This window comes from Crinia signifera, chromosome 4 (assembly GCF_055691185.1).
Source record: "Crinia signifera chromosome 4, ASM5569118v1, whole genome shotgun sequence".
Taxonomy (NCBI): Eukaryota; Metazoa; Chordata; class Amphibia; order Anura; family Myobatrachidae; genus Crinia; species Crinia signifera.
In genome coordinates this window covers 98,975,423-99,002,191 of record NC_139220.1, presented here as the reverse complement: position 1 = coordinate 99,002,191, position 26,769 = coordinate 98,975,423, and the positions used below count along the sequence as shown (strand labels likewise).

At 43.3% G+C, this 26,769-nt stretch overlaps 1 long non-coding RNA gene across 1 annotated transcript; it reads right to left on the bottom strand.

Annotated features, from left to right (window-relative positions):
- Positions 1-19,859: 19,859 nt before the first annotated feature.
- LOC146072367 (uncharacterized) lies at positions 19,860-25,351 on the bottom strand. Its single transcript, XR_014473093.1, has 3 exons — positions 25,289-25,351; positions 21,832-22,231; positions 19,860-19,980 (listed from the first exon to the last, which is right to left on the bottom strand). It is a non-coding gene; the product is annotated as an uncharacterized LOC146072367 (long non-coding RNA).
- Positions 25,352-26,769: the final 1,418 nt, after the last annotated feature.

Here is a 26,769-nt window from a genome sequence, read left to right as displayed (position 1 = left end):
CAACATAAAGTAGACATATGGTCTATGTTAGTTATTAACTATTTTGAGTGGTATGATTATTTGTCTCACAAGCAGAAAATTTAACATTTTGCAAATCGCTAAATTTTCCATTTTTTCACGACATTTTGGTATTTTTCACAAAAAAACACAGACTGTATCGACCCAAATTTACCACTAATTTGAAGTACAATGTGTCACGAAAAAACAATCTCAAAATCACTGGGATAAGTAAAAGCAAAAAAAAGTTATCCCCACTTAAGTGAGACATGTCAGATTTGAAAAAAATGGCTCTGTCAGGAACGCAAAAACTAGCTCTGTCAGGAAGGGGTTAAAAGCTGGCCGATGGAGACTATGGATAAAAATAAAACCTCCTTGCTAATCATCATTTTGGCAGTCGCTAAAAAGTGTATATTGGTTCACTGGACTAAGAAGACTTCCCCTCTGCTTACTTTACTTCAACAGAAACTTACTCAAATGCTATTCTTTGACAGGAAATACGCAAAACTGGACCTAATCGGAGGCGCAGAAATTTTTTTTGCAAAATGGTCACTGTATATGGACACTCTTGAAGATAAGGTTAAATCAAGTATTATTTCATGGTTTATAGATGTTTAATATTGTAGAAAATCCAATATCTGACTCAGTATTATATTTTCTCGGCTATTTGATAAAGGGAACAGGTACCTGATAATTATAATATAAGTTATTTTCTATGGAATTGTTTAGACCAATATAAATGTATACTTATGTTCACTGTCTTAATGAGAGATGTGTGGACCTTCCCATGGGCCAGAATTTTTAATTTGCAGGTCCCCTGAATATTGCTCACAATTCACACAATGACAACGGTACACATATTCATGCTGAAACCATTTTATTTTTAGTACAGAAACAACAAAAATGATTAGTATAGTTAACTTACCCTACATATACCTCATCCCCTTCCCTTCCCTTACCCCTTGGTCTTATCTTAGTCCTCCATCCCTCCCCTGATTTCCGAATTTACAAATATGTATAAAACTAAATTGCCCCTCCCCCTATGTGTCTAGTCTTGCGTCTTATGTCTTTTGTCTTGTCTTGGTCCTTGTTTTTGTTTGGTATGCTCGGTAACCGTTTTAACTTAATAAGTCTCAGAGATTTCGCCGTGTCAATGTCGAACAGCTTCTCGCTGGAATTGTCTTGCTAGGAGAAAACTCCACCTGGAAAGGGGGGAGAGTAGGTTACCTTTCCTTCATCTTTCCTAAACATTAATCTCTTGCGAGGCACTGTTGTATATTGTTGTATATTGGAATATAATTTAGATATCTGACGAATTGAGGCTAATAGGCAATGGAAAATGGATCACTCTGTGCTGTATATAAGTATTCTATATAAAAATCTATCTGATGTATACCATTGTTTAAAAATGTAAATGCTTGTAATAACGAAAAACGTTACAATAAACATACATAAAAAAAAAAAAAAAAAAGACTATCTATATTCGAAACATTCAATACTGTAGTTACTTTATCTATACTGTGTTGGGGTGTTTCTAATGACTGTAAGTAGTGTCTTACTTGTAAGTACATATATAGGTGTGAATTTTGCAGGTCATACTTCTGCACCAATTCTGCGAATGACATTAAAATCCCACCTGGATCAAAGACTCTAGAAGAGGAGTCCAGTCCCTTCTCTCTCCACATGAGGAAAGCAGGATTGGTTAGGGAGGGGGGGAATGCTGGGTTGCCCCATAAAGGGAGAAACCTTGATACATACAGGTTTCTGTGCATAGTTTTATTAATTCTCACCCAATTGCCGTAAGTATCCTTAAAGAGGATATGTTTCCTAATGTGAAGTGGCATATTGAATTGTTTAGTTTGATTTAATGCCCCTATGGGTGTAGAGCCGCTCTTTCCAAAGAATTATCAGTATATATTGATTTATTTAAGATCCAATCACTGACATATCTAAAAAAGATTGCCTGAGTATAGGTTTTCAGATCCGGGTATCCCAGTCCTCCATCTTTTTTTAACGTTTTTAATTTATTTCTGGCTATTCTGGGCCTTTTGCCCTGCCACAAAAATTTTAAGAAGATGGAATCCAATTTAGACATATCTTTAGTGTTAAGAGCAATAGGCAGCATCTGCATGGTATAATATATTTTGGGGAATACTATATGTTGGATTACTGCTATTCTCCCCATCATTGATAGGAGAAGGTCTTTCCATGCCTCTAGCTTTGTCGATATTTGTGTTATTATGGGAGAAAAATGTAAAGCATAAAGGCGTGAGGTATCAGCTGTAACCTGTACCCCCAGATATTTAAAATGCGATGGAGCAATTGTGAAAGGTACCTGTAATCCCTGAGCTTTTATAGGAGCATTTTTCCCCAACAACAAAACTTCAGATTTTGTGAGGTTAACTTTGTAGCCAGCGGTATCCCCGAACGAGCCAATCAGCTGTAAAAGAACTGTGAAAGACTGACCGGGGTTAGATAAGAAAATAAATGTGTCGTCTGCAAACAGAGCGATTTTTAATTCCTTTCCACCAATTGCAATCCCCCGTATCAGGGTAGAAGATCTAACTGCCACCTCCATCGGTTCTATTGCAATCGCAAAAAGGAGAGGTGACAATAGACACCCCTGTCTTGTTCCTCTCCCCAATTGAAAGGGTGCAGATAATAGGCCATTACATGCAATTAACGACTTAGGGGAGGTATAGAGTGTATTTATGAACTTAATGAATTGAATGGGAAATCCAATTTTTTTTTATGTTCTAAATAGGTGGGGCCACAGCACCACATCAAATGCCTTCTCCGCGTCCAACGTCAACACTAGGTTAAGGTCAGTCTCTGAAGCGGAGAAGGCATTTGACTGCTCAATCGCTGCCAGAACCCTATGTACGTTCACCACCGAAAGTCTTCCGGTGATGATCCCCGTCTGGTCCCTGTGAATAATATGCGGTCGTAATGGCTTCAATCTTTCCATCATGATTTTTGTGAGCAATTTATAATCTGAATTAAGCAGGGATATGGGCCTATATGACCCTGGCAATTGTAAATTTCTCCCTGGTTTTGGTAGCACCTTAATAACAGCATCTGAAGGGGGGCGGGGCCACGACAGAGCGGGAGTGAGACACCAGGTGCGTGAGCTCCCCAGCAGGGAAAATATGCGGCATCTACACAGGCTCTGAGAACGGACCCTTTTCCCCAGCAGAACCATAGAGGCTAGATCAGAGTGCCAGAGCGGCGACATGTGATAGCAGCGTCCGGAAGTACCACGCCGGGACCCGCGACTTCACTGCTGGTAGCCAGAGATACCGCTCTCTAGACCCGGTGCCGGTGTTCAGCTGCTGCCCGCTTTGCGAATTGGGAGGTTGTGCGGTGGAGGGGAGTGAGGCGCCGCAGCTACAAGCTACAAGGAACATGCAGGAGCTGGGCTTGCGCTCATCCGAGTGCTACACGTACGGCGTCATAAACCCGGGCAGCAGTTCCATTAGAACAAGCAGGCACCACGCTTGCTGCAGGCTCCGGCACACAGGGTCCTGGAACGCACCCCATATAGGTACCGCTGGTTCCTGTGAGAGAGGAACAGGGTACCAGGGTCAAATAAAACAGTGATAATACGGTACCTCAATACCATATAGGGCCAGGTGAGAGCTGTCCCTAACAGAACCCCGGATACCGCACATTAACCCTTGGTGGTTAAATTCCAGTAGCAGGACCAACAAGCAGGCCTACTAAAGAGAAATAACCATGGGCAAAACTGGTAATGCCACGGCCGCAGCTCGGCTTGAGAAATTTGCCAGATCGCAAGCGGGCAATTCCATCCAGACCCCGTCCTCAACCCCTCACGCCACCCCGACGAAGGCTAAAAGTATAACTCCCCATGCCTCCCCGACGAAAGCCACAGCTCCCGAAGTAACAAATGCTCCAACGATTCAGCAGGTCTTAGATGCCATTACTGATTCTGAACAGAGACTTTCTGGGCAAATTAAAGATCTCCAATCGGAAATTTTGTCCTTAAAATCAGATATAAATATAATCACAGTCCATATGGACGAAGCAGAAAAACGAATATCGAATCTGGAGGACATTAATAATCAATGGCTAAATAAGATGAACTATTGTACTCAACAGACCTCTGAATTAAAATCCAAAATGGTGGAGATGGAGGGTAGGCTTCGGCGCAACAACTTACGGTTTGTGGGCCTACCAGAGCATGCGGAGGGGCCGGACCCTCAAAAATTTGTAGAGAAGTGGCTGATGGACACTGTAGGAAAAACTGCATTTACAGCACAATTTGCGGCAGAACGAGCACACAGAGTCCCGCCGAGGCCTCCTCCTCCAGGAGCCCCACCACGCACATTTATTGTGAAATTCTTAAGTTACGTGGACAGAGACATTGTGATGCGTTCAATTAGGACCAACGGCCCCCTGATGTATAACGGTAACAAGATTGCCGTGTACCCGGACTTTGCATTGGAAGTACAAAAGGAGAGAGCCAAGTTTGGAGAGATAAAGAGAAAACTCTGTGACCTTGATATCAGCTACTCCATGATCTTCCCCTCCAAATTAAGGGTGGTCGACAATAATACGACACACTTCTTTGCTACTCCTAGTGAGGCAGCCCAGTGGCTGGAAAAAAAACCTCCGGGACTTAGGCGCCAGGCGCCTGTGTAGAGTTACATAACATAGAAATAAGACAGATGCACCCTGCTGGGGGGCTCCCCCACCCGTTCAGGGGTGGCCCTTTCTTTTTTCTTTTTCATCAGCCCCAACAGCATGACGACGTTTTTTTCTTGGTGGTTTCCATTAAGTAATTTATGTATTTCAAAAATGTTTTATTTGGGGGGGTGGGGTACAGGTATGCCTACTGGGAGCGGGTATACAGGGTTTGGGGTGGGCAGGATCCGCTTGGTAATTAATAGAAGAAGAAAGGGCCTTTTCTCTGTGAGGGGTAGATATTCCTGTCCCGGCCTGGGATTGTTCTTTTTCCCTCTTTCTTGGCTACACAGAAAGGGATTTGTCAGATATAAACATGTGGGTGGTGTTAGATCAATATTGGGTACCCATACTTAGAAAATATATAATAACAAATGATTAAGTTGTTAGCATGGAATGTTAGGGGATTAAATAATAAGATCAAACGCTCCCTAGTGCTGAACCAGCTGCGTTCGTATGGGGTTGACATTGCCTGTGTTTCAGAAACCCATCTGGTGGGTGGTAAGCAGCTCACCCTGAAACAACGCTGGGTAGGCTGGTTATACCAGGCCCCGTTCACGACCTCATCTAGAGGGGTTGTGCTAATTATAAGGAAATCACTGGCCTTTGTGAGTAACCGGGTGGAAATAGATCCAGGAGGCAGGTTTATCTTCTTGGACTGTATTATCAATGCACTTCCCTTGGTATTATTGGCAATATATATCTCCCCTCCTTTCTCGTATGAAATACTGGTGAAGGCGGTGTCCTTTGCGGCACGTAACCCCTTAGCAGAGGTGGTATGTGCCAGGGACTTCAATAACATCTTTGAACCTGCACTGGACAGGTGAAGAGGAGGTTCCCCCACTGGTTCAGCGTCGCGTACCCCCTTTGCAGGGTTCATACGGGATATAGGATGGCGGGACATCTGGCGAGAACGTAATCCTACACGTCCTCAATTCTCGTGTTTTTCCTTGACTTATCAGTCCTTCTCTAGAATTGATCTAATACTAACATCACAGTCCTTCATTTCCCGTGTTAAAAACATAGAATATAAGCCACGGGGTATATCCGATCACTCCCCCGTAATAATGGAATTTTTGGATAAACTCGCAAGGGGCCAGGGGTTTTGGAAACTCAACCCAGCATGGTTGCACTATTTGGGGCAGGAGGATGAGATGGTTAAGTTATGGAGCGAATTTTGGGAGATGAATCAGGGCTCTGCAGCGGCGGCTACTGAGTGGGATGCGTTCAAAGCGTATATGCGAGGGGTTTATAGGAAGCAAATAACAGAAAGTACGAGGGCTAAGAAACAACACTTGCAGAAATTGGAGGATGTTTGTTTGGAGTTAGAAGCGGAATATTTGCTGAACAAAGATGAAGCAGTAAAACTTAGTTGGCAACAGGCACAAAAATCCTGGCTGGCGGCCATACAGGACGAGAATGTAAAATTGCTGCTGCACCAGTCCTGTCGGGCTTACCAATCAGCGGATAAAACCGGTCGGTACTTGGCCTATTTGGCCAAGGCGGAGGGACCACCTCGCTGTATAGGACCAATAGTAGATACCCAGGGCCAGCAGATATATGATACCCCGCAAATAGGGGGGATGTTCTGTAAATATTTCAAGGCTTTATACACCTCCGAGCTTAAGAGCACCCCTGAGGAGATTTTGATTCAGTTAGAAAACTGTAAACTACTTAGCCTCTCCCTATTGGAAAGGCAGGAGCTGGAAGAGCCACTATTGCTCAGTGAGGTCTGCCAGGCCATTAAAGAATTACCTTGCAATAAAGCCCCCGGGTTGGATTGGATTCCAGTGGAGGTCTTTAAAAGACACTCGGATATTATTGCCCCCCAATTCCACCAGACATTAATGCGTTGCTTTGAAGAAGGTGAGATCCCAGCGTCCATGGTAGAAGCTAAGATAACAGTTATTTTAAAGCAGGGGAAGGACCCATCACATTTAGACTCATACCGCCCCATTTCCTTATTATCAAACGAGGCAAAAATATTAGCAAAAATCTTGGCAAATATATTAAAAAGACATATTTTTAAAATAATCCATTCTAATCAGTCCGGCATTATGCCAGGCAAGTCAACTTCAACTAATCTGCGAAGGCTATTTACCCACTTGCAGTTGCCCCTGGAACCAGATAGCCAACCAGTGGTAGTATCCTTGGATGCTACCAAAGCATTCGATATGGTGGAATGGCCATATCTATGGTCCACCCTTAAGGCTTTTGGACTAGGGGCAAACTTCATTAAGTGGATACAACTCATTTACAACCGCCCCACAGCTAGGGTATCCTTAAATGGATGGACCTCACCATCATTTGGGCTCTCAAGAGGTACCAGGCAGGGGTGCCCCCTTTCCCCTTTGTTGTTCGCACTCGCAATCGAACCCCTGGCCTGTAGGTTGAGATCCCAAAATGACATCCGTGGCTTGCGAACCGCCAACGGTACAGATGTGGTATCACTATATGCAGACGATGTCCTGATTTACTTGTATTAGGATAAAAATAGAATCAAAGCGCTGGGAGCAACTGGGGTAGAATAGATACAAAATTAAAAATTAAAAAATAAATAAAAAATAAAAAATAAATAAAAATAAAAATTAAAATAAAAATAAAAAATAATATTTAATAAACAAAGATAAAAAACAGACAGAAAAAACAATTAGCAACAAGTAAAGAGAGTTTAAAGTGAAAGGAGAGAGATAAGGTAAGTATGCAATACCAATAGGATAAACAGCGGCTTTTTATGTTTAAGCTCTTTTTTGAGAATGTGGCAAAGTCTTTTAGCGAGTGTTTCTGAGGTCTTTCAGTACAATGAATAGCTGACTAGCCCTAGCTACGATACCGTGATGGGATGCGGCTTTCTCTCCCCGTTCGGAGTCCCGTGCGGCGGCTTCCGGCTTCAGCGCTTGTACTTCCGGCAGACGTATCTCTCGCTCCACAGTGGAGAGAACAATTATAATATTAAGTATATATATATATTATAAATTAAATAAATAATTGACAACAATGAAGGTAACACAGTAGAGCACTGGGAATGGGTAAAGTTTAATTTAAAAAAAATATATAATATTTATATAAGTATAATAAATTTATAAATAAAATTAAGTAACACATAGTGGGTAAAAGATACCTCGTAACAATAACACTAAAATGTAAATGTATTTACCAAAGAAAGCACTAGGTTTAGCACTCTTAAAAGTAAACTGCTTAAAAATTGGAATATTGCACAGAAGTTAAGCACGCACTATCAACGAAACTGGGACACACCGTTGCATAAGATAAACTTTGCATCAATTAGCAAAGTAGTGGTGTAGATCATAAGGAGCAAGATCGACCGGGACTAGGTCAATGTAACTAGGCAGATAGCTTAAAGGAGATAGAGATAAATCCCTGGTACTCTTTACAGAACTCCTAATATTAGTTCACCGAGCGGGGGAGGGGGGGGGGGGCGGGGGGCTGGTAGGGTTTTTTTAGTATATGTTAAGAACACTATCTTGTTTTGGAAATATTATTGTGTATATTAATGTGATATGTGCGCCCTTTTTTGGGCATATTCTATGTTTTAATATGCAAAAAGGCAAATAAAGAAAACAATAAATAATAATAATAAAAAAATAACAGCATCTGAAAATAGTCTAGTATTTTTCCTTCCTGAAGTATTGTGTTAAAACATGCTGTCAAGGGTTCTATGAGTTGACTGGCCATGAATTTGTAAAATTCTTTCGTGAAGCCGTTTGGGCCTGGCGCCTTAGCTAGTTTAAGCTGTCCAATAGCCCACCTAACCTCTAAGTTCGTAATTAGACTTGCCAAAGCCTTGGAAAGTTCCACAGGGACCTTTGGTAAAGGTATTGTTTCCCAGAATTCTTTAGTAAAGGATCTATTCGTATGAATAGGGAGTCGGGTATCGCTATTTGGATCATCCGGGGTCGCACTAGGTGGGGTGTAAAGTTTTTCATAATAATCTTTTAGCACTTTCGCTATCTGTGCATCTGATGTGGTTAATGTATTGTCTTGTTGTATCAAGGGTGGATTACTATTTGTTGTCTAGAACATTGCATTAAGTTGGATAATACTTTCCCAACTTTATTTCCAAAGGTGTAAAATTTTAAATTCACATTAAATAAATATTTATCTCCCTGTATTTGTAAATGTTCATTATATAATGATTTTTCTGCTTGATATATTGCTTTATTTAAAGTTGGGTCCATTTTAAATTTCTGAAAGGATTCTGTTCATTTATGTTGCAGTTCTGGCTGTCTGCCAGAAGAGAAGGGGATTTGAATGTAAAAATTCCTTATTCTCAGAACAGTAATTGTCCCAAGATTTCTGAATGGTTTCTTGCATACCTCGGGTCTGGGACAAATGAGATGGAAATCTCCACTGTGATTTAGTCTTCTTATCATCTTGAAAAATTATCATCTTGAAAAATTATGGATGCAGTTATTAACCCATGATCTGATAGTACTGGGGCCAAAATATCAGCTGAAGCAAGTTTTGGAAAGAGCGGCTATGCAATAAGTATGTAGTCTATTCTAGACCAAGTATTGTGAGGCAAGTATACTCTCTTTCGTCTGGGTTTAAAGACCTCCATGAATCTATCATATTGAGGGATTTAATCAAGTACGGTACCCCTATTTTTGGGAGAGTAATGAGTCATTTTGGAGGGGGTGTATGATCCATAAACGATGAGGAAATTAAATTTAGATCTCCACAAATTATTAGTGAAGTTGGGTTGTACATAACTAATTTAGCAAGCAGCTGGGTGAATTTTTTTTAACTATATTATGTAGGTGCATAAACACTGCAAATTGTCAATTCCTTACCTCTGAAGTTACAGTTTATTAAGACATGTCTACCTGCAGGATCCGCACACACCGACTTGACTTGAACATCTACTGATGCTTTGGCTAAGATTGCTACCCCACAGGACTTAGATGTATGTGACGCAGAGCCCAACACCTTCCATTGTAAAATGTTTATTTTTTTTCACTTCATTTTGCAGTAAGTGCGTCTCCTGCAGGCAGACAAGTTCGATTTTCTGTCTATTCAAATAAGTTAGAAGTTTGTGCCTTTTTGCTGGAGTATGTATGCCCCTTATGTTGAGTGATCCTATTTCTATAGACATAATAATTCAGGCATAGTAATAAAGCATTTCTGAAATACTCTACGAAGATTCACAGGAGGGAAAGAGGGGGAGGAAAGAACATAAGGGTCACGTAGAACACAAAGACAAGACGTACATCCATTAAACACTAACTTATCATCAACTACAACGGACAAAGCATAGATCTTAGATAGTATAACCTTAGTCATAACAGCCATTATTATAAGCATAACGGACTTCCACCTTTTCTCTGATGCAGACATTTCCAGAATGCTGCACAATAGAAATACAAACTATGTAAATTCTAGTATCATACCAACTCCGACCACCTGCATCTCCCCATATTAAGAATTTGTATATATTTAACATTCTAATTATTATAAGAACATAATACAATTAAACCTAGTTCGACTTAGACTAAATGAGCAGCTTTATTTAGCATATTCCCTTTGTACTTAAGTCAAAAATATGTACAGTTAATAGTAGTATCCACACTACTAGCAAGTAATCCCTCAGTAGGAATGTGTGGTATATAGTGATAATTGAACAAAAATATTTCCAAGCGCTTTTAGCTTTTTGGATCTGTAGCCACTGTTTATAGCTCAGCCCTGCGGTATATCCGCTATGTCCCCATCAGGCTCTCCAGAAGCCTCAGATTCTGTTGGTATAGTAAAGTCACGAAACCCTGTTCCGATTGGTGAGAATATTCCCAGTGTAGCAGGCAATCCAACAATTCTAAGATTGTTACGTCTTGTCCTATGTTCAATATTGTCAAGACTGTCTGACAGACGTTTATTTTCTTTCTGCAAACTTTAGACTGACTTTTGTAGAGAAAGAATCTGGTCTGTGTTCTTCCCAATCCTATTCTCTGCCTCTGAGACCCGGGTTGTGAGTGAGTGTAACTGCGTAGCTATATCATTCACAGCTTTCTGCAATAATGGTGCCATAGTAGATTGAATTGCTGCCACCAGATCATTATATGTGAGTGTGGATATACTTGCATTATCCTGGGCAGAATCCGGGTGGCATTCCGGCTCAGTAATTGCCTTTTTTTGCCGCGGGAGTCCCCTGGGCGTTGTCCTATTCCGACGCCATGTTGTGGTCACCTCTCCGCTTCTCCTGTCGTTAAGGCTGCTCACTCCATGACGCCGGAAGCGGAAGTCACTTTAACACATTTTTAGGGACAAAACCAAATTCTAACTTCGGACAAGGGGTATGTGCAGCCGGAGAAGCACACCTTTCATCGCCGAAGATGGTGGGTGAGTATAATTTCCATCCACAGGTACCCCTATTGGATTCTATGTAGCTTTTTAATTTTTACTTTAACATATTTTTAGGGACAGAACCATGCACATATCTCACTTATAGTCAATTTTGACAGTCAAAGCCTGGTCTTTTTAAGTTGCAATTTTTAGTAAGGTTTACTAAAGATTGCACCCTATTACATTTGCGAATTGTATATTTTTTAATGGCAAAACATATGGATGTGAATTTATGGGTGTTTTGAAATCTCTACACCTCCCACCACTGGCAATCCTATACTGCCACCAAAGCCAACACCCCACAATGCAGACACTGTCAGCACTCCTACACTAATTACACTGTTATTTTCTTGGTACTTGTGTGGTACCAGGGCGCCAACTTAACATATGTACGCAAGCGTAAGTAAATTGCATCGCACGGCCCATTTTAGTGGCGTGCGATGCAATCTCAGTATTTAATATGGTATGGACGTTTGGTGGTTAGCGTAGCTGTGCTTTCTGAATTAGCGTAGGCTGCGCAAATAGCGTAGTCAGTCAAAACTTGCGTAAGTGTTCCCGGTCCCTGTCAGATTAAGTCTGAGGTGAATAACTGAGAGTGATGGCTGCATCAGGGAGAGCTGAGAACGCGATGGAGGTTACAGTGATTGCTGGTGAACCAATCACCATGTTGACCTTGCCAAACACAGAGGAGGAGGCTGTTATGTTTTTCCAGCACCACCAGTTGCTTCCGATCACGCAAAATTGTGTGAACGGCCACCCGATGCAGCTATCTCTGAAGGAAAGCATGTGGCGCTGCCACATTAAGGCCTGTCCGAAAAAGGTGAGCCTCAGAGCGGCGCACTGGTTCCCGGGGTGACGATTACCCTTCTTCACCCTTGTCCGCTTTATCTACTCATGGGCGGAGGAGATGACAAGTATGGCGTATTGTGACCGGGAGCTGCACATGTCAAATAAAACTGCTGTGCAGTACAATGGCTTAATGCGGGAGGCATGCACTATGGACTTAATTTCCCAGCACCATAGTCAAATTGGCGGTCCTGGCATGGTGGTCAAAGTGGACAAAAGTCTATTTGTCAAGCGCAAAAGTCATGTGGGAAGGATGCTGCCTCAGCAGTGGATTTTTGGAGGAATCTGCAGGGAGACTGGTGCCTGCTTTGTCAGTGCAGTGGAGAAGCGAGATGCCACTATGTTGATGGCCACCATCAACGAATTTGTAGCTCCTGGATCGATGATCTATTCGGATTGTTGGAAGGCCTACAACACGGACCAGCTTCAGCAGGCCGGAAATGAGCACGCGCGTGTGAACCATCGATATAACTTTGTTGACCCGGACTCAGGGGTTCACACGCAGAATATAGAGCGGCTGTGGAGGGCATGTAAATGGCGAAACAAGCATCAAAGAGGCACCTCCTGCAAACATTTGGATTCCTACCTGGAGGAATTTATGTGGAGAAAGACTCTGGGTGCTAGTAATCCATTTTTTCGCAATCTACATGCTCTGACGCTGCTGCCGAAGGCAAATGCACTGTCTTCATAGTGACTCTATTTCTCTTAATTAATTGTTGTTTAATTTGATTTATCTTTATAAATGTTATTAATTAATGTGTTATATTTATTATTCATTATTAAGTAAATTTAAAGTTAATCATTAACATATGTTGTCATTACTGTGTTAGATGTATGATATGGCAGGTGTGAATGTGCTCCTAAAACACCCCCACTATTCTCGCCACCCTGAAGCGTGGTGAGTGCAGCGAGACCCGCGAAGGGTGGCGGAACGCGTCCTCCTGACCTTTTCATACCCCCACTATCCACGTCGGGGTCGAGTTGATTTGATATAGTGTGGCTAGCACAGAGAGCCACTGAGCCCGAAGCGTGGCGAGCGTAGTGAGCCCCACGAGGGGACACTGAATACTGTACATGTAAAGTAATCAGCCTCCCCTCGTGGGGCTCGCTGCTCTCACTACGTTTCGGGCTTCACACTATGTAACATCGACTCCACGACGACGGTGGTGGGGAGGATAGTGGGGATGCCTAAAAATCTCATTGCATGTCATTGCAGTGCATTGCGATTTTGCATGAGGTGTGATAAGCCCGTGGTCAGAGAGCAGTTAATAAATTACTTAGGAACATCGCATCGCACAGCACTAAAACGGGACATGCCCTGGTACTAAATTAACCCTAGAATGTCTGTGTTTGCATGTACATGTGGTAGGGAACATAGATTGTAAGCTCCATTGGGGCAGGGACTGATGTGAATGGTCAAATATTCTCTGTAAAGCGCTGCGGAATCTGTGTGCGCTATATAAGAAACTGCTAATAAATAAATAAATAATACTACACAAGTATCATTTTCTTAACCATCACCATTGAATTGAGCACACCACAAGCACATCTGTACTGATGTCACAGCCAGAACTCTTGTTCTGCCATCACCCCGTTCTGAGGACAACACCAGCACCCATGCACTGCCAACACCATCCAACCTGCACTGTATCCATCTCACAATATATTATGCACTGATGGTCACGAGTGTTCTTAGCCCCACCTACCGTATGGATCGCTCACACCATCCGAATGCGGTAAGATGCAGAGCAAATGGACCACGAGTGGATGTTTCATGCAAACACCTCCCCCATCTGTGGGAACCTCCCCCATTCTCCGATGGTCGCCGACCATCAAATAATGGAATGATGGACCGAGCGGCAAATGAAAGCAGGGATATGGCCGGATTACCATACGTACGCATATGGTAATGAGCCCCAACATCCCTTCATGCCCCTCTCCACCCCCTGCTTTGATGGTTCTGACCTATCATTTTCTGCACAGAACTCACACCATGTTCGGACGTGCGAGGCGTTCGCACATTTACAGAAACGCCTATGCACAAGAGCAAACATCGGATGTCCGACCGCACACGCAGCCGTCTGACTCAATCAGAATAAGGGCCTATATCCAACCCACTCCGTATCCAGCACTGTTTCTAATCCACACTATTTCCATTTTGTATACAAACTGCACTGTATCCAACACACACTATGGGGGTCATTCTGGTTCTATTGCTCCCACATGTGAATGATGTTATGTTTCTGCACATGTGCATAATTATTTATGCGAATGTGCAGGCTCTCTTGGCAAATGGACTCAGCAACTTGCATAGTTTCCAGTCTTTCGCAAGGAGCAGTGCAGGTGGGAACGAGTTGCACCCATGGGAACGCACAGAGTTTCATGGGCATCCCCCATGAAAACTCTAGGTGTTGCCATTGGATTGCAGGTGGGAGGAGGTGTGCCATGGATGGGCAGCTGAACATAACATAATGTCAGCTGCCTGCCCTGTCTTTGGCCGAAAGCCCACAAATACAGATGGAGCCTGCTCCATCTTTGCAGGTGCTGGCGATTCTATGCACTGCCAACACTGCCAGCGGCCGGCTCTTACCAGGGGCGCACGCGCACAAGATGCTAGCGCGTGCCCCGTGGCTATGGAGCTGGATCCGCTGCCCGCCGCCTCCCCCACCATCGCCCCCTGTGCCCTTCGCCGCCTCGCCATCCCCCTATCCTTGCCCATCTCCCTGAAGAATAGACTGGCAGGATTCTGCCGTGTCGCCATCCTGAAACTGGGACACATGTGCGTATGAGACGCACATGCGTCCCAGTCACATGGAGTGCCTCTGCGCTGGCAAACGCCAGCGCAGGCATGCTGGTAATCCCCGGCAATGGATCAGAGGTGCTCCATCTGTATAAATCAGTCTCCAGTGACTAATGCCAATTTTATGTTTTTCATCAGCTAACCTTATTTCATGCTTTTCCTTATAAATGTAAAATTTGGCGTCTTGGATTTTACATGCCCTCTACAACATTTGGACATCAGCCTTAACAGACAACATCAATGTTGGCAGCAGCTTCAGCACAAGCAGTAGGAAGTGGTGCTTGATCTTTAAATTTTTAGTTTTCCATTTTTCAGAACAAAGTATTCTTGGAGTGATATAGCTGACGTAGCAGCACCCCTGGGCAGATAGAGTAGACTTTGCAGCACAGCTTGACTTAAAAAAAGCAGAAAGGGCAGCACCACTTATGCGGCAGATAGCGCAGCACCACTGGACTTATACAGCAGACAGGGCATGCTATGACTTATGAATAAACAAGGAAACACCATCAGACAGGGCTGCACCCCTTGACTTTTACAGCAGAGATGGCACCCACTGACTTCTACAGCAGAGAGGGCAGTACCACTGGACTAATACGTCAGACATAGTAGCTTTCCTTGACTTATAGAGCAGACAGGGCACCTCTTGACTTATACAGCAGATGGACAACATCACTGGACGTATCCTGCAGACAGGGTAGATCTCATTGATGTATATGGCAGACTGGGCAGCACTAATGGATTTATACTGCACCAATAGACTTATATGACAGGGCACCCCTGGTATGGTAGAGAGGGCACCCCTTTACGTATATGGTAGACTGTGAAGCACCACTTGACTTATATGGCATACAGGGCAGAACCCCTTGACTTATAAAAAAACAGGGCACCACTTGATTTATATAGTAAATAAGGCACCTTTGACTCAGACAGGGCAGCACCACAGTACTTATGTGGCAGAAAGGGCAGCACCACTGGACTTATACAGCTCACAGGGCACCCCATGACTTATATGGAAGACAGGGCACCCCTTGATTAATACAGAAGGTAGGGAAGCACCACTGGACATATACAGCAGACAGGTTACCCCTTGACTGATACGGTAGACAAGGAAGCACCATTGAACTTATACAATATGTCAGACAGGGCAGCACACCTTGACTTTTACAGCAGACAGGGCAGCAACTGACTTATACAGCAGACAGGGTAGAACCACTGGATTTATACTTCAGACGGGCTAGCTCTCCTTGACTTATAAGGCAGACAGGGCACCCTTGACTTATATGGTAGGTGGGGCAGCAACACTGGCTTAAACATCATACAGGTGCATCCAGTGCTAATTTTAGAAGTGGGGGTATGGAAATTTAACCCCCCCAGGACCCTCACTCACCAAACACCCCCCCCCCCCCCGGAGCCTCACTTTCCTATCCCTCCTGGGACATTCACTTCCCTATCCCTCCTGGAACCCTCACTTTCCTATCCCTCCTGGGACCGTTACTTCCCTATCCCTCCAAAGGCCAGATAGCATCTCACCTGATCCCTACTTCTCCCAAGCCATACAGCAGCAGCTCACTTGCTGTGAATGCAGTTCCTTGGCAGCTGGGCTTAGGCTATGGACTGCTGTAGTGTGGATCTGTGATGGGTGCAGCTGCTGGAGGATCCAGCAGATTCCTGATCTTCTGTGTGGCCACTGAGTTTATGTTACAGACTGGGGGCCAGACTGCGCTGTGCTCGCCACCAGCAGCAGTCCTCCTGCAGGCCAGACCCCCAGACTAGCTCCCACCTCAGCCTTCAGCGCACGCTGTTGCCTCACTCACGCTCCGGGGTCCAGTGACTGCTGCAGCTTCCTTGCCCCTCTGGTCCAGCACCCGCTCCAACCTCCATCCCCTGAGTCTGGCGGCCATTGCATGTAGCTCCCATGCCTCCCGCTTAGCAACTTCTCATTGGCTGGTGGCCGTGAGACGTGATTGGCTAATGCCAGTAGTCGGAAAAATCTGCCCTTCTTTTGATTGGCAGCCAGACCGTGAGAGCCAGGATTGGCTGGCAGCCGGTGCCGACTTCTTCATGCTGCAGGGGGAACCAGGTACGGCCATCCTGACTCCCGTCGCAGCGGGTTGCTGCCACCAATGGAGAGGTTACCTAGATTGACACCTCTCCTAACAATGCTGCTACTGTTTAGCGCTGTGATCCCTTTTTTAATCCTAGCGTTGGTACAGTCTAGAAACGGACAAAAATGAAGTGGCTTCGGGAAGTGGTGGTATATCATACCGCCATATACCCCCCCACTTCGAGCACTGGGTGCAGCACCGCTGGAATAATACACAGAAAAGGCAGCCCCTTTTGATGTATATGGCAGACTAGGCAGCACTGGACTTTTCACATATCTGGCAACAACATTGAACTTATACCACAGACAAGGCAGCACCAATGGATAGATACAGCAGACAGGGCACCCTTGTCCTATTCGGCACATACAGTAGGCCACCCTTTGAGTTATACAGCAGAAAATGCAGCACCACTTGACTCATATGACAACAGCCATTTCAAATGCTCAGTGCAGATTTCCTCATGCGAGCCTGAGGAAAACTGCACTGAGCAGTTGAAACGGCTGTTTGGCCGTGCTTGTGTTTCACTACATGTCCTAATAAAACTATGCTGGACCATTCAATTTGAGTGCCGGTTCTAAATAACTTTTTGCAGGATAATAATAGTAGACGGCCACTATACCACAAAGTTCCCAGAGGGCTGGGCAACACAAAACAACATACACTTCCCAATAGTGGTTCAGCGCCTTTAACTTATTCCATAGTCCATATGTGTTCATCCAACTTGAAATGAAGCAAAGGTTTTTCCAAGGTAAAAGTTTATTTTGATCTTCAATGAATAGTCAATGATGTTACAGCAGTACAATAAAGTCCAACTCATTTTGTCTACATCGACTTCATCAGGGGAGCAAATAACATTAAATATTTATTGATTACCAATCAAGATGATTGATAAATATAGTTCCGGTGGATAAATATTAAAACCATAAACATTTATAATGCGTCTCCTACCCCTCTCATGCTAGTCCCATAAACAACTAATTGTAAAGATGACAATCAATTTGTACAGAATGGACCACAGCAATTTATAATCTCTCTATGGGACCTCTATCTTCTACATGAAAGGAAATATATATATATAGCACACACACACGCAAGGAATGTTTGCTTTTGGGGGGGGGGGGCAGTCGACCTGGGCTGTCTCGGGTCCAACAATTTCTAGTGACAGCCCTACCTGGACTATTACAGTAAAGCAGACAGGACACCCCTGAACCGATACAGCAGAGCAGACTCTGCATCACTGGACAGATACAGCAGAGCATACAAGGCACCCCTGGACTGAGACAGGTCTATCCTCCACACACTTCAATGCCGGAAAGGGGGGACATGCTGTATAGAATAACAAAAAACATGTGAATCCGGCAGCGGGATTAGGTTGTTTTGTCTAGTGTTTTGGGTTTGAACTCGTGGGAAAACCCAAACCAGACTTGGATCCCTGGGAGTCCGATTCACATAGAACCAGATCTGCTCACCCAAGCAAAAACCAGTGATTTTGGAGTATGGGCCTGGTTTTCGTTCACTTGCAAAAGCAAATTCTCGCTCTAATGGACAAAACCATGTGGACTGCAGGTTGGGCAGATGTACCATGTGCAGAGATTGTTAGATTTAGATGTTATTTTGTTTCCTTGCAGAATAAATACTGGCTGCTTTATTATTACACTGCACCATAGATATTCATTTGAAGTACAAACCCCACCCAAATCTAACTCTCTCTGCACATATTACATCTGCCCCACCTGCAGTGCACATGGTTTTGTCCATTAGAGAGATAATTTGCTTTTGCAAGTGAACCAGAATTAGGCCTTATGGAGTTCATTCTGATTGACTCACAAAGCTGGAAATTTCACAGCTTTGCCAGTCAATCAGAATGACCTTCATAGGTTCTGATTCTGGTTCAATTAAACGCTGCCCTCGGCCCGCATGAATGCACGGTCACTCGCTGGTTTGCGGTGACCTAGTATGGAAACAGGGCAAACAGATGACATCTGTTGACGTCAGCTGACCGATACCAACACCCGCATTATGAGGCAATTTAAATGGGAACATCTAGCATTTTCATTGGAACGCAAGTGAAATGCAAGGCATTCTCATGGGCGCTACCCATGGCCACCGCACAATGCCCCTCACCTATACTTCTACATGCAAATGGGCTGGAAAATAATCAGTTTGCCAGGCCCACTCGCACAAAGCAGCTGCACATGTGCATCAATGCTTATGCGCATGCGCAATAGCTAAACATTGCTACCCTGTGCAAATGTGCAGGGGAGCATACAAATCAGAATGACCTCTTATGTCTGAAAGAGGTATGATTCATAAAAGACAATAATAGAGATTTCAGAAGAATAATACTCAATTTGACACCAGCAGTGCTGGTTCTGGCTAACTTTGGGTAACTGTAGCAAATAACTATTTTTCATTTAAGCCAGTATTTTCTTTTTCTCGCATACAGTACAGTAATCATCTTACATGGCACCTGTATAGTCCAGGTTTTAAGAAATGTACAGTATGACTTAAATAGTACCACAGCCAGTATGATTATACCATCTGTGCACAAGAATTAATATCCTTAAAACCTTGACTGTTATGCCCCGTACACATTGGGAGAGTCAGCCTCCGTGCTGAATGATGTAGTGTCTCTCAGATCGCTCAGCACACATCGGTCAGCACACAGCGATGCACCAGTGATATGTGCTGAGAGATCTGTCACTGCCAGTATTCTATGGTGACAGAAAACTGGCAATGACTAGATGTATTCTGCATGCAGTATAAATCTAGTGGAGCGATAGCGAAGTGCGGCACCGAGCATCGACAATGACAGGGGTGTACACATGGAGCGATCCGTGCTTTTTTTTAAGCGATCTTATCAGATCGCTTAAAATTGGGCTGTAATCTCCCCATGTGTATGCCCCATTAGGTTACTTATAGGCATCAGTTTGAAAGACCCTTGCCTAGAATTTTACAATAATTTTGGAAACACTACAAAAGTTTTGCTTAGAATAAAATTTATTAAGAAAAAGAAAGTCTCAAAATCAAATACAGAAGTTACATTTCCTCTACATATTATTATATGATTCAAAGATATTATTTTGATTAATATGATAGATAAGCAGGTTCCCTTGTATGACCATAAATCATAATTCTGCCATGAAACAGGATTTCACTGGGGTTCAGCACCTAAAAAAGAATATAAAAACCGTAGTATTAGCATTTGAATATTGCAATATTACAGACGTTTGTACAGATATATGACCAGATTCAGGCCTAATCGCTCATCTGCAAATTTACAGATGTTTGTGAGTACATAGCGCACCCCAGACTGCGTAAATCTCACAATCCACTCCCCCATCTCAGATCCATATGCAATTCACTCCCCACTAAATGATTTTCTCAGTCTGTGCAAATGAGATAGAATGGCACTGGCACTAAAATCACACACCCTTCCTTAAAACACCTGAGCACACCTGTGCTTTTCAGACACTCCAAGAACATTGCAGATTTACGCCCCTAAAAGCTGACTTTCTGTCTGTAAAATTGCCATGGGGTTTGTGAATAGATATTTTTGCTAGATAGACTTTGAATCGCGCATGCACGCACTGATCCATACATATGGCGCAGTCATTTGATAATCAAACAGATTTTGAATTTGCACATCAGCAATCAGGTCTAAATAACCCACAGATTGTGTTTCTTGTAATGATGGAACAGCCAGCACCTGTGATATGGAGGATAATGTCATATTAACCACTTCAGTGGTATGCACGGAAATTTTCCAGATTGAGATGCGCTGCCAGAGTGGGTTCTCCTGGAAATTTTGAGGCATGCCATTGATATTTAGGGGTGTGGCAGTGGTATCGCCAGCGGCACAACACTGGTGCACTACAATCTGGCACCAACGCTCCACCCCCCATTGCCTGACCCCCCCTGCCATATGTCATTCACCTTCAATCCTTTCTGTAGCACCTCACAGATGTTTGGGGCCGTTCAAGCACCTGTTTGTTTGGGTACCCTAACACACGAATGTCTGAATGCTATGAGCGGTGGCTACAAGTAATAAGCGTCAGGAGCAGCCCCAGGGGAGAAGGGGCTGCTGCAGAAGAACAGTTGACAGCCCTTTCACTGGTGAATATTTCTGGGGCAGAACAACCCTGCCCTGGTAGGCTTGTCCTTCCCCAGGAAAACCAACCACTTAAGGGATTAATCTTGACAACTTTGTGTTAGAGCAACATGAATTGGAGCTAACACAATTACAGTCTTCCAATACTTTTGTTTATCCAAAGTGAAACAAAAAGCTCTATTGGTATTTTCAAGTATATTACACACATATATGTACATTTTAGATAAGAATATAAATGTTATTCTGCTGATTTAGTTGTGATTTTGTTTGTCATCACAGATCTAAAATGAATACAATTTCAGAAGCGAGCTTTATTATAGTATTTAAGCCATGTACCCCAAAAACTTTTACATTGTTATTTCAGACCCAAAGCAAATGAATAGACTTTGTGGATATTAAGATTAATATTTTACACATACTCTCAGATGAGTTTTATTTCATAAATAGTATTATATTGTAGTTCTGCCTTCAACTACCATCTAGGACAAGTCTTTATTTTGGTGTCCTATATTTAGAGCATTCTCAGTTGCAATGGTTTTCACAAAGCAGTTTTGGGATCAATCCAATAGAATAAATATTTTTTTCTAATCCATTTTATTTTCCAGCGGTAAGCTAATTTATGTCACTACCCTAAGCTGGCTATTTTACCTTCATCAATTCAAAGGAGTAAATTTACTATGATGGGAGTTCTATTGAAGATGGAATGTTGCCCATAGTAACCAAACAGATTATATCTATTATCTTCTAGATGGTGCTAAATAAATAAGAAAGAGAATCTGATTGGTGGCTATGGGCACCATCCCATCTTCAATAGTAATCTTAGTAAATGTATCACATAGTGATTATATGAAATGATAAAGCAGGTCTTTCTCATATAAACCATTAGATGTGCATTTTTATAGATTAGTTACCTCAATTTGCCAGGCCTCCAACCACCGGGAGATTTTGTACCAGACCTCCAACCACTGGGAGATTTTGTACCAGACCTCCAACCACTGGGAGATTTTTTAATAGGCCTCCACCCAACAGGCCACTCAACAGGCCTCCACCGGATCCACCAAACACACCACCCAAAAGGCCTCCATCGGATCCACCCAATATGCCATTCAACAGGCCTCCACCGGATTTTCCACCCAACAGTCCATCCAACAGTCCTCCACCGGATTTTCCACCCAACACTCCAGTGAGTAGGTTTAATACAACATCAACAAGATTCAGTACAGGTCCCAATGCAGTTTTTCCGATTACTTCAATTACTTGATTGATAGTATCATGTACAAAACTTAAGGAATCCAAATTAAGAGTAGAGCCCTAAAAAAGAAACATGTGTTAAAGAATAAATACATTAGAATGTAATCAGATATTATACAAATTATTTTTTCAGTGATGAAAATCCTCCTGTCAACCTCTTTGTGGCTGATAGCTCAGTGGGACAGATGCATTAAGCCAAGAGAAGAGATAAACTGGAGATAAAGTATAGATAAAGTTAAGGAGATAAAACACCAGCCAATGAACTATGTTTGAAAATGACAGTTGGAAGATGATTAGCTGGTGCTTTATCTCCTTTCACCTTATCTCCACTTTATTTTCAGTTTATCTCTTCTCCAGGCTTAATACACCTGCCCAAGTCTGAATAGTATTACAAAGGTACCTTGGTGCGGCAGCATGCACACTGCGGTTACAATGCATGCACAGTCAACCGATAATCACTCAGTTGTGACACCATAAAAGTTGTGACTGCACCAGAACCAGGTCCATTGTAATCAACAAGTGTTACAATAATTAATATTACATGGTTAGTCTTGCCTTATTTATAACAGTCATTGGTCTTGAATTTTTGTTCTCTTGCCTATTTATTAGACCAAATGTTAATATTCTTTTAATGTAAACTAAATGAAATTATTTTATCTTAGATTCCCTATTTCCCTTCTCACATTAACTGAAGTATTCAGTTCATTACTTCAATTTCTGTGTTTCATATCGTATCGTATTATTGCAGCCTTGTTTGAATTAGTTTTTTTCCGATGTTCATAATTTCTTCTTTTTATCTCATGTTGTTGCTTATTGTTACGTTGGTAAGAATTTTTTTCATAGAGAATAGCTGTTCGGATAACCTGACATCCGATTGTGCCCAAATTTCAATCCGATATGCAGCTCATTTTTTCTTGACTAGCTCGGATGCCATATTGAGGCAAAACATAATCCCAGCATTGAATTCTCATGGGTTTTGGATTGCATAGAAGGATTCCATGGTGGCGCCATTTCACTCCAGTTGAGGCATACTGCACTGTGCTCTGCTGTCTATCCACAACTTAGTGGCTGCGCTGTGAGGAAGTGGCACATTTATAATGGGTACAATGTGCACATGGGCCCATGAGCCTCAGGCAGGCCCACACAGCACAAACTGCACCCATTTTTTTCAATACTTACGCCTCCGGAGTCCCACTATGGAACACTTAAAAAATGTTCTGTGCATGCGCAGTAGAGCTTGAATGCTCTAGTGCTCAGACTCTGTTGCGCTGTGTGGCGTGGTTTTGCGGCCAGTAGAGAGGTGGCCCAAATTTGAGGAGGCTGCATATGGCTGTCTCCTCTTAATGTGCAAATATCCACTGTTGGTAACATGACTGCACACAGCATTTACTGACATTCAAGTGAAAAAATACAATGTTACCTATCTTAAAACAAATAAATCTACATAGAGTTTGTAATGTTCTATATAATCACAATAACAGAAAGGAAAAATAAAATAAGTTTGACCGTTTGAAGAAACATACTGCATAAAATTATGTAAATGGCAAAAAAAAAAACCAATATATACTGTATAGTTTCTCATAACACATGGTTTATGAAAAGCCCCATATACAGTAGTACAGCATATCAGCACATACTGTACCACATTGATGTACTGTAGCATTGCTTTGTCCTCAAGTACCTGCTCATTCTGTGCTCTAACCACCATCATCACACCATATGGTGCTCGCCAATAGATCTGATAACTACAGGTATTCTGCGGCTACTAAATTACATTTTTAAAAGAGGGTTGTAGCACAACACATATACATGTGAGGTTTTGATGGTAGACAATACCTGTAATATACTGTACTCTCCCATTGCATACAATGAATGGTAAAAAAAAGGAAGTCTAATTTAAAAAAAAAAAAACGGTACTTGTTTCCTAGCACGGCCACAAAGTTTAGTTAAGGTACACGATCCATACGATGGACCCGATTTCCTTTGAAATCAGGTCCATTTGGCCGGCTAGGACAAAATATCGGGGGCATCGCGTCGGTCGGGACCGTTAACAATGGTCCCGACGCGACCGACGCGATGCCCGCGATTTCCCCATAGGCTTCAATGTTAAAAAATATTTTAACATTGAAATCGTGTCGGGAAAGGTAAAATATCGGGGGCATCGCGTCGGTCGGGACCATTAACATAGGTCCCGACGCGATGCCCCCGATTTTTACATAGGCTTCAATGTTAAAAGATTTTTTAACATTGAAATCCTGAAAAAATTTGAAAAATGTGAAATGGGCCAATATGACCCATTTCACATTTTAGATGTCCCCGTCGTCACCCCACGATAGACGCCAACCTGAAGCGTGGCGAGCGCAGCGAGCCCGCGAGGGGCGGCGGTGCGCGTCCTCCGACCTTTTCATTCCCCTACTATCCACGTCGGCGTGGAGTTGAGAATAGAATAGTGTGGCGAGCGCAGCGAGCCACCGAGCCCGAAGCGTGGCGAGCGGACGCGGATACCTTCACAGATATACGCGTCCCCTCGCGGGCTTCACAGGTGTCCGTGGCGACGCGGACACCTGTGAAGTCCGCGAAGGGACGCGTTTACCTGTGAAGGTATCCACATCCCCTCGCGGGGCTCGCTGCGCTCGCCACGCTTCGGGCTCGGTGGCTCGCTGCGCTCGCCACACTATTCTATTCTCAACTCCACACCGACGTGGATAGTAGGGGAATGAAAAGGTCGGAGGACGCGCACCGCCGCCCCTCGCGGGCTCGCTGCGCTCGCCACGCTTCGGGTTGGCGTCTATCGTGGGGTGGGGTGTACACCGTGACATTTGGGGGGGTTGGGAATATTTTACATTGAATCCAATGTAAAATCGGGTCCCAGGGACCCGATTTACATTTCATTAAAAAAAAAAATCGGGTCCAAAATCGGTCGGTCGCGTCGATCGCATCGCATGCGACCAAATCGCATGCGATGCGATCGACCCGATTTTTCCGACACGACCACCCCGATGTAAATCGGTGTGGCCGTGCTAGGAAACAAGTACCAAAAAAACTATTGTTTTTATCTTATAACACACACATACACTTTCATATACACACACGAACACAAACAGATCCTTTTTTTACCAGAAGTTTGCAAGTTTCTCCTAGCAGTGTCTTAAGAAGTAACCCATGTTGTGCAAGAAGTCCTTCCTGCAAGTAAAACAAGCATAACAATTAGTAAATAGAAGTACATATAGTTACTATTATTATTAGTAGTAGTAGTAGTAGTAGCTGTAGTGGATTCATTATCAAATCCCAGCGGTCGGGATCCCGGCGTTCAAAATCCTGATGCCGGAATCCCGAGCACCGAAATCCTGACAAGGGGGGGACGTGGATCGCCCCCCCTTGCGGGCTCGCTGCGCTCGCCATGCAGCGGGCCCAGTGCCTCGCTACGCTCGGCACGCTAATTTATTCTCCCTCCAGGGGTGTCGTGGACACCCACGAAGGGAGAAAGTGTTGGGATTTCGATGGTAGGGATTCCAGCGTCGGGATTCTGAACGCCGGGATCCCGACCGCCGGGATTTAAACTGCATCCCGCTGTAGTAGTAGTTGTAGTAGTAGTAGTAGTAGTAGTAGTAGTAGTAGTAGTAGTAGTAGACATTGCTGGGTAATTTAACTAAGATGGCAATTCCATTGAAGATGCTCATAGCTCTACTTCTTATTTATTTAATACCTTCAAGAAGATAATAAATACAATATGATTTTCTGCTTTGGGTAACATCCCATCTTCAAAAGAACTCCCATCTTAGTAAATTTACCCAGCAATGTCTACTACTACTGCTACTGCAGGAACAATTTTGAATATTGAATGGGCATTTCTTCGTACTTATTCAATCCCATTCTTGTCCGGGACTCACAGATTGTCAAATTTATGAATGGACAAATTTTGCAGAGTTGCCACTTTTTCAGATGAAAATTACGGCTGCAGCCAAATGTATGAATTAAAAGACCATTAATAGAACTCAGCCTCATTTCTCCATAGACTTCATTAGGATTGGCAAATTTATGATCATTTGTATCTGGCAATTAGATCGCCTTGTGCCATTCATGTTTGCTGTAGCATGCACTTATCAGTTAAATCCATGCATGCTTCTATGTGTAAAAATAAAAGAAGGTGTAATAATTTAAATAGCATGGGGTCTCCTCTTCTAAGTATAACCAGCCATAGGCTCTTTGTGCCAGTCCTGGTTCCAGAAATCCTGGGAAAAAAGTAAATAGATTTCCCCCATATTTCCATGTAACTGACGGAAATCCCACTGATGGAAGCCGCAAATGGCTGCCTAGGAACTGTGCCACATAGACATATGTACCCTGTGTCTCCCCTGTCTCACACACTGCATAGCAACCTAAAACTGTACCGTCCCTGCTTAACTATTACCTACCTGCCTAAGGGTAGGTGTTCCCTGTGTGATAACTGTACTGTCTCTGGTTATATTGTTACCTACCTGGCTGTTGCAGTGACCAGTGGTGCCGCTGTTGGCTGCCTAAGTGCTGTGCAGCTCAGCGAATATATGATCCCTGCGTCTACAATCCCCAGGGATACATTGAGCGTATACCTGTATGTG